Raw genomic sequence first — 13,956 nt, 5'->3', positions numbered from 1 at the left:
AAATTTTTTTTATTAATGAAAAGTTTTCACATTCCTTCTAATTTCACGAACAATTTGTTGATATTGTCGGCACGTAGTGAGTTTAAGCTGTTAACACATCGTGCAAAGTTGTTCAAAGTGATTGCAAAGTTGTGCAAAGTTATTGCAAATTTGGTAGATGTATTTGTATATATGACCTAAGTTGTTGGCATATATAAACGCGCAGTTGTAAAGACGACAAATTTAATATAAACCAGTTAAAGGCAGCCTATAGATGTTCACATGAACTGACTGTAAAATGTTAGAAAACAGCGTGCAAAGTTGGAAAATGCGATTGAAATGTTGGCGAAGTTGTTAGTATATTTAACCTAAGTGATTGTCATGACAACCCCGCAGTTAAATTTCGAAATCATTAGGTAAATGTCCTGAGTATGACAACAGCCACCCAAAACGTCGGTAACAAACTGCTTACAAAATTTTGAAAAGCGATTGCAAAGTTAGTATTTTCATTCGGGATTGTTACATGTGATATCATTGTAACAAGTCCTATAGCTAAAAGTTCGAAAATGTGAATAAATATTTCGTAAATTGCCGTTAAATTAGCGTAGTGTTACTCAAAGTATGTAGAGGTCATATGTCAAATCTAGAAGGTAGATGTGCAAGCGATATCGATTTTAAAACATCCAAATAACATGAAATAGCCGCCAATCCGGCTTAATTTCAAATTACTTATGCAGCTATGCGGTTACGTAAACGACAAGTATTTAAAGTAAAGCACCATCGGGCGTGGTTAGTTCTTGCATGGGAGACTGCCTGAGTAAACGAGCTTTAGACTTTTTTTTTTTTTTTTTTGGTTCCATCACACACATGGAAAAGATATAATGCAACGTTTCTGCATTTTTTCTTACTGTGATGTCAATTATTTATAGTGGGAAATCGTGAATATTTTGTAATTTTTTTTATTAATGAAAAGTTTTCACATTCCTTCTAATTTCACGAACAATTTGTTGATATTGTCGGCACGTAGTGAGTTTAAGCTGTTAACACATCGTGCAAAGTTGTTCAAAGTGATTGCAAAGTTGTGCAAAGTTATTACAAAGTTGGTTGATGTATTTGTATATGTGACCTAAGTTGTTGGCATATATAAACGCGCAGTTGTAAAGTCGACAAATTTAATATAAACCAGTTGAATGCAGCCTATAGATGTTCACATGAGCTGACTGTAAAATGTTAGAAAACAGCGTGAAAAGTTGGAAAAAGCGATTTAAATGTTGGCGGAGTTGTTTCTATATTTATCCTAAGTCATTGTTGTGACAAGCCCTCAGTTAAATTTCGAAAACATTAGTTAAATGTCCTGAGTATGACAACAGCCACCCAAAAAGTCGGTAACAAACTGCTTACAAAGTTTTGAAAAGCGGTTGTTAAGTTGGTATTTTTATTCGGGATTGTTAGCTGTGATATCATTGTAACAAGTCCCATAGCTAAAGATTCGAAAATGTGAATAAATGTTTCGCAAATTGTCGTTAAGTTAGCGTCGTGTTACTCAAAGTATGTAGAGGTCATAGGTCAATTCTAGAAGGTAGTTGTGCAAGCGATATCGATTTTAAAACATCCAAATAACATGAAATAGCCGCCAATCCGGTTTAATTTAAAATTACCCATGCAGCTATGCGTTTACGTAAACGGCAAGTATTTATAGTAAAGCACCATCGGGCGTGGTTAGTTCTTGCATGGGAGACTGCATGAGTAAACGAGCTTTTGACTTTATTTTGTTTGGTTCCATTACACACATGGAAAAGATATAAGGCAACGTTTCTGTATTTTTCTTACTGTGATGTCAATCATTTATAGTGGAAAATCGAGAATTTTTTGTAATTTTTTTTATTAATGAAAAATGTTCACATTCCTTCTAATTTCACGAACAATTTGTTGATATTGTCGGCACGTAGTGAGTTTAAGCTGTTAACACATCGTGCAAAGTTGTTCAAAGTGATTGCAAAGTTGTGCAAAGTTATTGCAAAGTTGGTAGATGTATTTGTATATATGACCTAAGTTGTTGGCATATATAAAAGCGCAGTTGTAAAGTCGACAAATTTAATATAAACCAGTTAAATGCAGCGTATAGATGATCACATGAACTGACTGTAAAATGTTAGAAAACAGCGTGCAAAGTTGGAAAAAGCGATTGAAATGTTGGCGAAGTTGTTAGTATATTTAACCTAAGTGATTGTCCTGACAACCCCGCAGTTAAATTTCGAAATCATTAGGTAAATGTCCTGAGTATGACAACAGCCACCCAAAACGTCGGTAACAAACTGCTTACAAAGTTTTGAAAAGCGATTGCAAAGTTGGTATTTTCATTCGGGATTGTTACCTGTGATATCATTGTAACAAGTCCCATAGCTAAAAGTTCGAAAATGTGAATAAATATTTCGTAAATTGCCGTTAAATTAGCGTCGTGTTACTCAAAGTATGTAGAGGTCATAGGTCAATTCTAGAAGGTAGTTGTGCAAGCGATATCGATTTTAAAACATCCAAATAACATGAAATAGCCGCCAATCCGGCTTAATTTCAAATTACCCATGCAGCTATGCGGTTACGTAAACGACAAGTATTTAAAGTAAAGCACCATCGGGCGTGGTTAGTTCTTGCATGGGAGACTGCATGAGTAAACGAGCTTTAGACTTTATTTTTTTTGGTTCCATCACACACATGGAAAAGATATAAGGCAACGTTTCTGCATTTTTTCTTACTGTGATGTCAATTATTTATAGTGGAAAATCGTGAATTTTTTGTAATTTTTTTTATTAATGAAAAGTTTTCACATTCCTTCTAATTTCACGAACAATTTGTTGATATTGTCGGCACGTAGTGAGTTTAAGCTGTTAACACATCGTGCAAAGTTGTTCAAAGTGATTGCAAAGTTGTGCAAAGTTATTGCAAAGTTGGTAGATGTATTTGTATATATGACCTAAGTTGTTGGCATATATAAACGCGCAGTTGTAAAGTCGACAAATTTAATATAAACCAGTTAAATGCAGCCTATAGATGTTCACATGAACTGACTGTAAAATGTTAGAAAACAGCGTGCAAAGTTGGAAAAAGCGATTGAAATGTTGGCGAAGTTGTTAGTATATTTAACCTAAGTGATTGTCCTGACAACCCCGCAGTTAAATTTCGAAATCATTAGGTAAATGTCCTGAGTATGACAACAGCCACCCAAAACGTCGGTAACAAACTGCTTACAAAGTTTTGAAAAGCGATTGCAAAGTTGGTATTTTCATTCGGGATTGTTACCTGTGATATCATTGTAACAAGTCCCATAGCTAAAAGTTCGAAAATGTGAATAAATATTTCGTAAATTGCCGTTAAATTAGCGTCGTGTTACTCAAAGTATGTAGAGGTCATAGGTCAATTCTAGAAGGTAGTTGTGCAAGCGATATCGATTTTAAAACATCCAAATAACATGAAATAGCCGCCAATCCGGCTTAATTTCAAATTACCCATGCAGCTATGCGGTTACGTAAACGACAAGTATTTAAAGTAAAGCACCATCGGGCGTGGTTAGTTCTTGCATGGGAGACTGCATGAGTAAACGAGCTTTAGACTTTATTTTTTTTGGTTCCATCACACACATGGAAAAGATATAAGGCAACGTTTCTGCATTTTTTCTTACTGTGATGTCAATTATTTATAGTGGAAAATCGTGAATTTTTTGTAATTTTTTTTATTAATGAAAAGTTTTCACATTCCTTCTAATTTCACGAACAATTTGTTGATATTGTCGGCACGTAGTGAGTTTAAGCTGTTAACACATCGTGCAAAGTTGTTCAAAGTGATTGCAAAGTTGTGCAAAGTTATTGCAAAGTTGGTAGATGTATTTGTATATATGACCTAAGTTGTTGGCATATATAAACGCGCAGTTGTAAAGTCGACAAATTTAATATAAACCAGTTAAATGCAGCCTATAGATGTTCACATGAACTGACTGTAAAATGTTAGAAAACAGCGTGCAAAGTTGGAAAAAGCGATTGAAATGTTGGCGAAGTTGTTAGTATATTTAACCTAAGTGATTGTCATGACAACCCCGCAGTTAAATTTCGAAATCATTAGGTAAATGTCCTGAGTATGACAACAGCCACTCAAAACGTCGGTAACAAACTGCTTACAAAGTTTTGAAAAGCGACTGCAAAGTTGGTATTTTCATTCGGGATTGTTACCTGTGATATCATTGTAACAAGTCCCAAAGCTAAAAGTTCGAAAATGTGAATAAATATTTCGTAAATAGCCGTTAAATTAGCGTAGTGTTACTCAAAGTATGTAGAGGTCATAGGTCAAATCTAGAAGGTATTTGTGCCAGCAATATCGATTTTAAAACATCCAAATAACATGAAATAGCCGCCAATCCGGCTTAATTTCAAATTACCCATGCAGCTATGCGGTTATGTAAACGACAAGTATTTAAAGTAAAGCAACATCGGGCGTGGTTAGTTCTTGCATGGGAGACTGCATGAGTAAACGAGCTTTAGACTTTTTTTTTTTGGTTCCATCACACACATGGAAAAGATATAAGGCAACGTTTCTGCATTTTTTCTTACTGTGATGTCAATCATTTATAGTGGAAAATCGTGAATTTTTTGTAATTTTTTTATTAATGAAAATTTTTCACATTCCTTCTAATTTCACGAACAATTTGTTGATATTGTCGGCACGTAGTGAGTTTAAGCTGTTAACACATCGTGCAAAGTTGTTCAAAGTGATTGCAAAGTTGTGCAAAGTTATTGCAAAGTTGGTAGATGTATTTGTATATATGACCTAAGTTGTTGGCATATATAAAAGCGCAGTTGTAAAGTCGACAAATTTAATATAAACCAGTTAAATGCAGCGTATAGATGTTCACATGAACTGATTGTAAAATGTTAGAAAACAGCGTGAAAAGTTGGAAAAAGCGATTGAAATGTTAGCGAAGTTGTTAGTATATTTAACCTAAGTGATTGTCATGACAACCCCGCAGTTAAATTTCGAAATCATTAGGTAAATGTCCTGAGTATGACAACAGCCACCCAAAACGTCGGTAACAAACTGCTTACAAAATTTTGAAAAGCGATTGCAAAGTTAGTATTTTCATTCGGGATTGTTACATGTGATATCATTGTAACAAGTCCTATAGCTAAAAGTTCGAAAATGTGAATAAATATTTCGTAAATTGCCGTTAAATTAGCGTAGTGTTACTCAAAGTATGTAGAGGTCATATGTCAAATCTAGAAGGTAGATGTGCAAGCGATATCGATTTTAAAACATCCAAATAACATGAAATAGCCGCCAATCCGGCTTAATTTCAAATTACTTATGCAGCTATGCGGTTACGTAAACGACAAGTATTTAAAGTAAAGCACCATCGGGCGTGGTTAGTTCTTGCATGGGAGACTGCCTGAGTAAACGAGCTTTAGACTTTTTTTTTTTTTTTTTTGGTTCCATCACACACATGGAAAAGATATAATGCAACGTTTCTGCATTTTTTCTTACTGTGATGTCAATTATTTATAGTGGGAAATCGTGAATATTTTGTAATTTTTTTTATTAATGAAAAGTTTTCACATTCCTTCTAATTTCACGAACAATTTGTTGATATTATCGCACGTAGTGAGTTTAAGCTGTTAACACATCGTGCAAAGTTGTTCAAAGTGATTGCAAAGTTGTGCAAAGTTATTACAAAGTTGGTTGATGTATTTGTATATGTGACCTAAGTTGTTGGCATATATAAACGCGCAGTTGTAAAGTCGACAAATTTAATATAAACCAGTTGAATGCAGCCTATAGATGTTCACATGAGCTGACTGTAAAATGTTAGAAAACAGCGTGAAAAGTTGGAAAAAGCGATTTAAATGTTGGCGGAGTTGTTTCTATATTTATCCTAAGTCATTGTTGTGACAAGCCCTCAGTTAAATTTCGAAAACATTAGTTAAATGTCCTGAGTATGACAACAGCCACCCAAAAAGTCGGTAACAAACTGCTTACAAAGTTTTGAAAAGCGGTTGTTAAGTTGGTATTTTTATTCGGGATTGTTAGCTGTGATATCATTGTAACAAGTCCCATAGCTAAAGATTCGAAAATGTGAATAAATGTTTCGCAAATTGTCGTTAAGTTAGCGTCGTGTTACTCAAAGTATGTAGAGGTCATAGGTCAATTCTAGAAGGTAGTTGTGCAAGCGATATCGATTTTAAAACATCCAAATAACATGAAATAGCCGCCAATCCGGTTTAATTTAAAATTACCCATGCAGCTATGCGTTTACGTAAACGGCAAGTATTTATAGTAAAGCACCATCGGGCGTGGTTAGTTCTTGCATGGGAGACTGCATGAGTAAACGAGCTTTTGACTTTATTTTGTTTGGTTCCATTACACACATGGAAAAGATATAAGGCAACGTTTCTGTATTTTTCTTACTGTGATGTCAATCATTTATAGTGGAAAATCGAGAATTTTTTGTAATTTTTTTTATTAATGAAAAATGTTCACATTCCTTCTAATTTCACGAACAATTTGTTGATATTGTCGGCACGTAGTGAGTTTAAGCTGTTAACACATCGTGCAAAGTTGTTCAAAGTGATTGCAAAGTTGTGCAAAGTTATTGCAAAGTTGGTAGATGTATTTGTATATATGACCTAAGTTGTTGGCATATATAAAAGCGCAGTTGTAAAGTCGACAAATTTAATATAAACCAGTTAAATGCAGCGTATAGATGATCACATGAACTGACTGTAAAATGTTAGAAAACAGCGTGCAAAGTTGGAAAAAGCGATTGAAATGTTGGCGAAGTTGTTAGTATATTTAACCTAAGTGATTGTCCTGACAACCCCGCAGTTAAATTTCGAAATCATTAGGTAAATGTCCTGAGTATGACAACAGCCACCCAAAACGTCGGTAACAAACTGCTTACAAAGTTTTGAAAAGCGATTGCAAAGTTGGTATTTTCATTCGGGATTGTTACCTGTGATATCATTGTAACAAGTCCCATAGCTAAAAGTTCGAAAATGTGAATAAATATTTCGTAAATTGCCGTTAAATTAGCGTCGTGTTACTCAAAGTATGTAGAGGTCATAGGTCAATTCTAGAAGGTAGTTGTGCAAGCGATATCGATTTTAAAACATCCAAATAACATGAAATAGCCGCCAATCCGGCTTAATTTCAAATTACCCATGCAGCTATGCGGTTACGTAAACGACAAGTATTTAAAGTAAAGCACCATCGGGCGTGGTTAGTTCTTGCATGGGAGACTGCATGAGTAAACGAGCTTTAGACTTTATTTTTTTTGGTTCCATCACACACATGGAAAAGATATAAGGCAACGTTTCTGCATTTTTTCTTACTGTGATGTCAATTATTTATAGTGGAAAATCGTGAATTTTTTGTAATTTTTTTTATTAATGAAAAGTTTTCACATTCCTTCTAATTTCACGAACAATTTGTTGATATTGTCGGCACGTAGTGAGTTTAAGCTGTTAACACATCGTGCAAAGTTGTTCAAAGTGATTGCAAAGTTGTGCAAAGTTATTGCAAAGTTGGTAGATGTATTTGTATATATGACCTAAGTTGTTGGCATATATAAACGCGCAGTTGTAAAGTCGACAAATTTAATATAAACCAGTTAAATGCAGCCTATAGATGTTCACATGAACTGACTGTAAAATGTTAGAAAACAGCGTGCAAAGTTGGAAAAAGCGATTGAAATGTTGGCGAAGTTGTTAGTATATTTAACCTAAGTGATTGTCCTGACAACCCCGCAGTTAAATTTCGAAATCATTAGGTAAATGTCCTGAGTATGACAACAGCCACCCAAAACGTCGGTAACAAACTGCTTACAAAGTTTTGAAAAGCGATTGCAAAGTTGGTATTTTCATTCGGGATTGTTACCTGTGATATCATTGTAACAAGTCCCATAGCTAAAAGTTCGAAAATGTGAATAAATATTTCGTAAATTGCCGTTAAATTAGCGTCGTGTTACTCAAAGTATGTAGAGGTCATAGGTCAATTCTAGAAGGTAGTTGTGCAAGCGATATCGATTTTAAAACATCCAAATAACATGAAATAGCCGCCAATCCGGCTTAATTTCAAATTACCCATGCAGCTATGCGGTTACGTAAACGACAAGTATTTAAAGTAAAGCACCATCGGGCGTGGTTAGTTCTTGCATGGGAGACTGCATGAGTAAACGAGCTTTAGACTTTATTTTTTTTGGTTCCATCACACACATGGAAAAGATATAAGGCAACGTTTCTGCATTTTTTCTTACTGTGATGTCAATTATTTATAGTGGAAAATCGTGAATTTTTTGTAATTTTTTTTATTAATGAAAAGTTTTCACATTCCTTCTAATTTCACGAACAATTTGTTGATATTGTCGGCACGTAGTGAGTTTAAGCTGTTAACACATCGTGCAAAGTTGTTCAAAGTGATTGCAAAGTTGTGCAAAGTTATTGCAAAGTTGGTAGATGTATTTGTATATATGACCTAAGTTGTTGGCATATATAAACGCGCAGTTGTAAAGTCGACAAATTTAATATAAACCAGTTAAATGCAGCCTATAGATGTTCACATGAACTGACTGTAAAATGTTAGAAAACAGCGTGCAAAGTTGGAAAAAGCGATTGAAATGTTGGCGAAGTTGTTAGTATATTTAACCTAAGTGATTGTCATGACAACCCCGCAGTTAAATTTCGAAATCATTAGGTAAATGTCCTGAGTATGACAACAGCCACTCAAAACGTCGGTAACAAACTGCTTACAAAGTTTTGAAAAGCGACTGCAAAGTTGGTATTTTCATTCGGGATTGTTACCTGTGATATCATTGTAACAAGTCCCAAAGCTAAAAGTTCGAAAATGTGAATAAATATTTCGTAAATAGCCGTTAAATTAGCGTAGTGTTACTCAAAGTATGTAGAGGTCATAGGTCAAATCTAGAAGGTATTTGTGCCAGCAATATCGATTTTAAAACATCCAAATAACATGAAATAGCCGCCAATCCGGCTTAATTTCAAATTACCCATGCAGCTATGCGGTTATGTAAACGACAAGTATTTAAAGTAAAGCAACATCGGGCGTGGTTAGTTCTTGCATGGGAGACTGCATGAGTAAACGAGCTTTAGACTTTTTTTTTTTGGTTCCATCACACACATGGAAAAGATATAAGGCAACGTTTCTGCATTTTTTCTTACTGTGATGTCAATCATTTATAGTGGAAAATCGTGAATTTTTTGTAATTTTTTTATTAATGAAAATTTTTCACATTCCTTCTAATTTCACGAACAATTTGTTGATATTGTCGGCACGTAGTGAGTTTAAGCTGTTAACACATCGTGCAAAGTTGTTCAAAGTGATTGCAAAGTTGTGCAAAGTTATTGCAAAGTTGGTAGATGTATTTGTATATATGACCTAAGTTGTTGGCATATATAAAAGCGCAGTTGTAAAGTCGACAAATTTAATATAAACCAGTTAAATGCAGCGTATAGATGTTCACATGAACTGATTGTAAAATGTTAGAAAACAGCGTGAAAAGTTGGAAAAAGCGATTGAAATGTTAGCGAAGTTGTTAGTATATTTAACCTAAGTGATTGTCATGACAACCCCGCAGTTAAATTTCGAAATCATTAGGTAAATGTCCTGAGTATGACAACAGCCACTCAAAACGTCGGTAACAAACTGCTTACAAAGTTTTGAAAAGCGATTGCAAAGTTGGTATTTTCATTCGGGATTGTTACCTGTGATATCATTGTAACAAGTCCCATAGCTAAAAGTTCGAAAATGTGAATAAATATTTCGTAAATTGCCGTTAAATTAGCGTAGTGTTACTCAAAGTATGTAGAGGTCATAGGTCAAATCTAGAAGGTATTTGTGCCAGCAATATCGATTTTAAAACATCCAAATAACATGAAATAGCCGCCAATCCGGCTAAATTTCAAATTACCCATGCAGCTATGCGGTTACGTAAACGACAAGTATTTAAAGTAAAGCACCATCGGGCGTGGTTAGTTCTTGCATGGGAGACTGCATGAGTAAACGAGCTTTAGACTTTTTTTTTTTTTTTGGTTCCATCACACACATGGAAAAGATATAAGGCAACGTTTCTGCATTTTTTCTTACTGTGATGTCAATCATTTATAGTGGAAAATCGTGAATTTTTTGTAATTTTTTTTATTAATGAAAAGTTTTCACATTCCTTCTAATTTCACGAACAATTTGTTGATATTGTCGGCACGTAGTGAGTTTAAGCTGTTAACACATCGTGCAAAGTTGTTCAAAGTGATTGCAAAGTTGTGCAAAGTTATTGCAAAGTTGGTAGATGTATTTGTATATATGACCTAAGTTGTTGGCATATATAAAAGCGCAGTTGTAAAGTCGACAAATTTAATATAAACCAGTTAAATGCAGCCTATAGATGTTCACATGAACTGATTGTAAAATGTTAGAAAACAGCGTGCAAAGTTGGAAAAAGCGATTGAAATGTTGGCGAAGTTGTTAGTATATTTAACCTAAGTGATTGTCATGACAACCCCGCAGTTAAATTTCGAAATCATTAGGTAAATGTCCTGAGTATGACAACAGCCACCCAAAACGTCGGTAACAAACTGCTTACAAAGTTTTGAAAAGCGATTGCAAAGTTTGTATTTTCATTCGGGATTGTTACCTGTGATATCATTGTAACAAGTACATAGCTAAAAGTTCGAAAATGTGAATAAATATTTCGTAAATTGCCGTTAAATTAGCGTCGTGTTACTCAAAGTATGTAGAGGTCATAGGTCAATTCTAGAAGGTAGTTGTGCAAGCGATATCGATTTTAAAACATCCAAATAACATGAAATAGCCGCCAATCCGGCTTAATTTCAAATTACCCATGCAGCTATGCGGTTACGTAAACGACAAGTATTTAAAGTAAAGCACCATCGGGCGTGGTTAGTTCTTGCATGGGAGACTGCATGAGTAAACGAGCTTTAGACTTTATTTTTTTGGTTCCATCACACACATGGAAAAGATATAAGGCAACGTTTCTGCATTTTTTCTTACTGTGATGTCAATCATTTATAGTGGAAAATCGAGAATTTTTTGTAATTTTTTTTATTAATGAAAAGTTTTCACATTCCTTCTAATTTCACGAACAATTTGTTGATATTGTCGGCACGTAGTGAGTTTAAGCTGTTAACACATCGTGCAAAGTTGTTCAAAGTGATTGCAAAGTTGTGCAAAGTTATTGCAAAGTTGGTAGATGTATTTGTATACATGACCTAAGTTGTTGGCATATATAAACGCGCAGTTGTAAAGACGACAAATTTAATATAAACCAGTTAAATGCAGCCTATAGATGTTCACATGAACTGACTGTAAAATGTTAGAAAACAGCGTGCAAAGTTGGAAAAAGCGATTGAAATGTTGGCGAAGTTGTTAGTATATTTAACCTAAGTGATTGTCATGACAACCCCGCAGTTAAATTTCGAAATCATTAGGTAAATGTCCTGAGTATGACAACAGCCACCCAAAACGTCGGTAACAAACTGCTTACAAAGTTTTGAAAAGCGATTGCAAAGTTGGTATTTTCATTCGGGATTGTTACCTGTGATATCATTGTAACAAGTCCCATAGCTAAAAGTTCGAAAATGTGAATAAATATTTCGTAAATTGCCGTTAAATTAGCGTCGTGTTACTCAAAGTATGTAGAGGTCATAGGTCAATTCTAGAAGGTAGTTGTGCAAGCGATATCGATTTTAAAACATCCAAATAACATGAAATAGCCGCCAATCCGGCTTAATTTCAAATTACCCATGCAGCTATGCGGTTACGTATACGACAAGTATTTAAAGTAAAGCACCATCGGGCGTGGTTAGTTCTTGCATGGGAGACTGCATGAGTAAACGAGCTTTAGACTTTATTTTTTTTGGTTCCATCACACACATGGAAAAGTTATAAGGCAACGTTTCTGCATTTTTTCTTACTGTGATGTCAATCATTTATAGTGGAAAATCGAGAATTTTTTGTAATTTTTTTTATTAATGAAAAGTTTTCACATTCCTTCTAATTTCACGAACAATTTGTTGATATTGTCGGCACGTAGTGAGTTTAAGCTGTTAACACATCGTGCAAAGTTGTTCAAAGTGATTGCAAAGTTGTGCAAAGTTATTGCAAAGTTGGTAGATGTATTTGTATATATGACCTAAGTTGTTGGCATATATAAACGCGCAGTTGTAAAGACGACAAATTTAATATAAACCAGTTAAATGCAGCCTATAGATGTTCACATGAACTGACTGTAAAATGTTAGAAAACAGCGTGCAAAGTTGGAAAAAGCGATTGAAATGTTGGCGAAGTTGTTAGTATATTAAACCTAAGTGATTGTCATGACAACCCCGCAGTTAAATTTCGAAATCATTAGGTAAATGTCCTGAGTATGACAACAGCCACCCAAAACGTCGGTAACAAACTGCTTACAAAGTTTTGAAAAGCGATTGCAAAGTTGGTATTTTCATTCGGGATTGTTACCTGTGATATCATTGTAACAAGTCCCATAGCTAAAAGTTCGACAATGTGAATAAATATTTCGTAAATTGCCGTTAAATTAGCGTCGTGTTACTCAAAGTATGTAGAGGTCATAGGTCAATTCTAGAAGGTAGTTGTGCAAGCGATATCGATTTTAAAACATCCAAATAACATGAAATAGCCGCCAATCCGGCTTAATTTCAAATTACCCATGCAGCTATGCGGTTACGTATACGACAAGTATTTAAAGTAAAGCACCATCGGGCGTGGTTAGTTCTTGCATGGGAGACTGCATGAGTAAACGAGCTTTAGACTTTATTTTTTTTGGTTCCATCACACACATGGAAAAGATATAAGGCAACGTTTCTGCATTTTTTCTTACTGTGATGTCAATCATTTATAGTGGAAAATCGAGAATTTTTTGTAATTTTTTTTATTAATGAAAAGTTTTCACATTCCTTCTAATTTCACGAACAATTTGTTGATATTGTCGGCACGTAGTGAGTTTAAGCTGTTAACACATCGTGCAAAGTTGTTCAAAGTGATTGCAAAGTTGTGCAAAGTTATTGCAAAGTTGGTAGATGTATTTGTATATATGACCTAAGTTGTTGGCATATATAAACGCGCAGTTGTAAAGACGACAAATTTAATATAAACCAGTTAAATGCAGCCTATAGATGTTCACATGAACTGACTGTAAAATGTTAGAAAACAGCGTGCAAAGTTGGAAAAAGCGATTGAAATGTTGGCGAAGTTGTTAGTATATTAAACCTAAGTGATTGTCATGACAACCCGCAGTTAAATTTCGAAATCATTAGGTAAATGTCCTGAGTATGACAACAGCCACTCAAAACGTCGGTAACAAACTGCTTACAAAGTTTTGAAAAGCGATTGCAAAGTTGGTATTTTCATTCGGGATTGTTACCTGTGATATCATTGTAACAAGTCCCATAGCTAAAAGTTCGAAAATGTGAATAAATATTTCGTAAATTGCCGTTAAATTAGCGTAGTGTTACTCAAAGTATTTAGAGGTCATAGGACAAATCTAGAAGGTATTTGTGCCAGCAATATCGATTTTAAAACATCCAAATAACATGAAATAGCCGCCAATCCGGCTTAATTTCAAATTACCCATGCAGCTATGCGGTTACGTAAACGACAAGTATTTAAAGTAAAGCACCATCGGGCGTGGTTAGTTCTTGCAAGGGAGACTGCATGAGTAAACGAGCTTTAGAATTTTTTTTTTTTGGTTCCATCACACACATGGAAAAGATATAAGGCAACGTTTCTGCATTTTTTCTTACTGTGATGTCAATCATTTATAGTGGAAAATCGTGAATTTTTTGTAATTTTTTTTATTAATGAAAAGTTTTCACATTCCTTCTAATTTCACGAACAATTTGTTGATATTGTCGGCACGTAGTGAGTTTAAGCTGTTAACACATCGTGCAA

This window comes from Saccoglossus kowalevskii, chromosome 14 (genome assembly GCF_978046115.1).
Source record: "Saccoglossus kowalevskii chromosome 14, keSacKowa6.1, whole genome shotgun sequence".
NCBI lineage: Eukaryota > Metazoa > Hemichordata > Enteropneusta > Harrimaniidae > Saccoglossus > Saccoglossus kowalevskii.
This window is presented reverse-complemented; position numbering follows the sequence as displayed.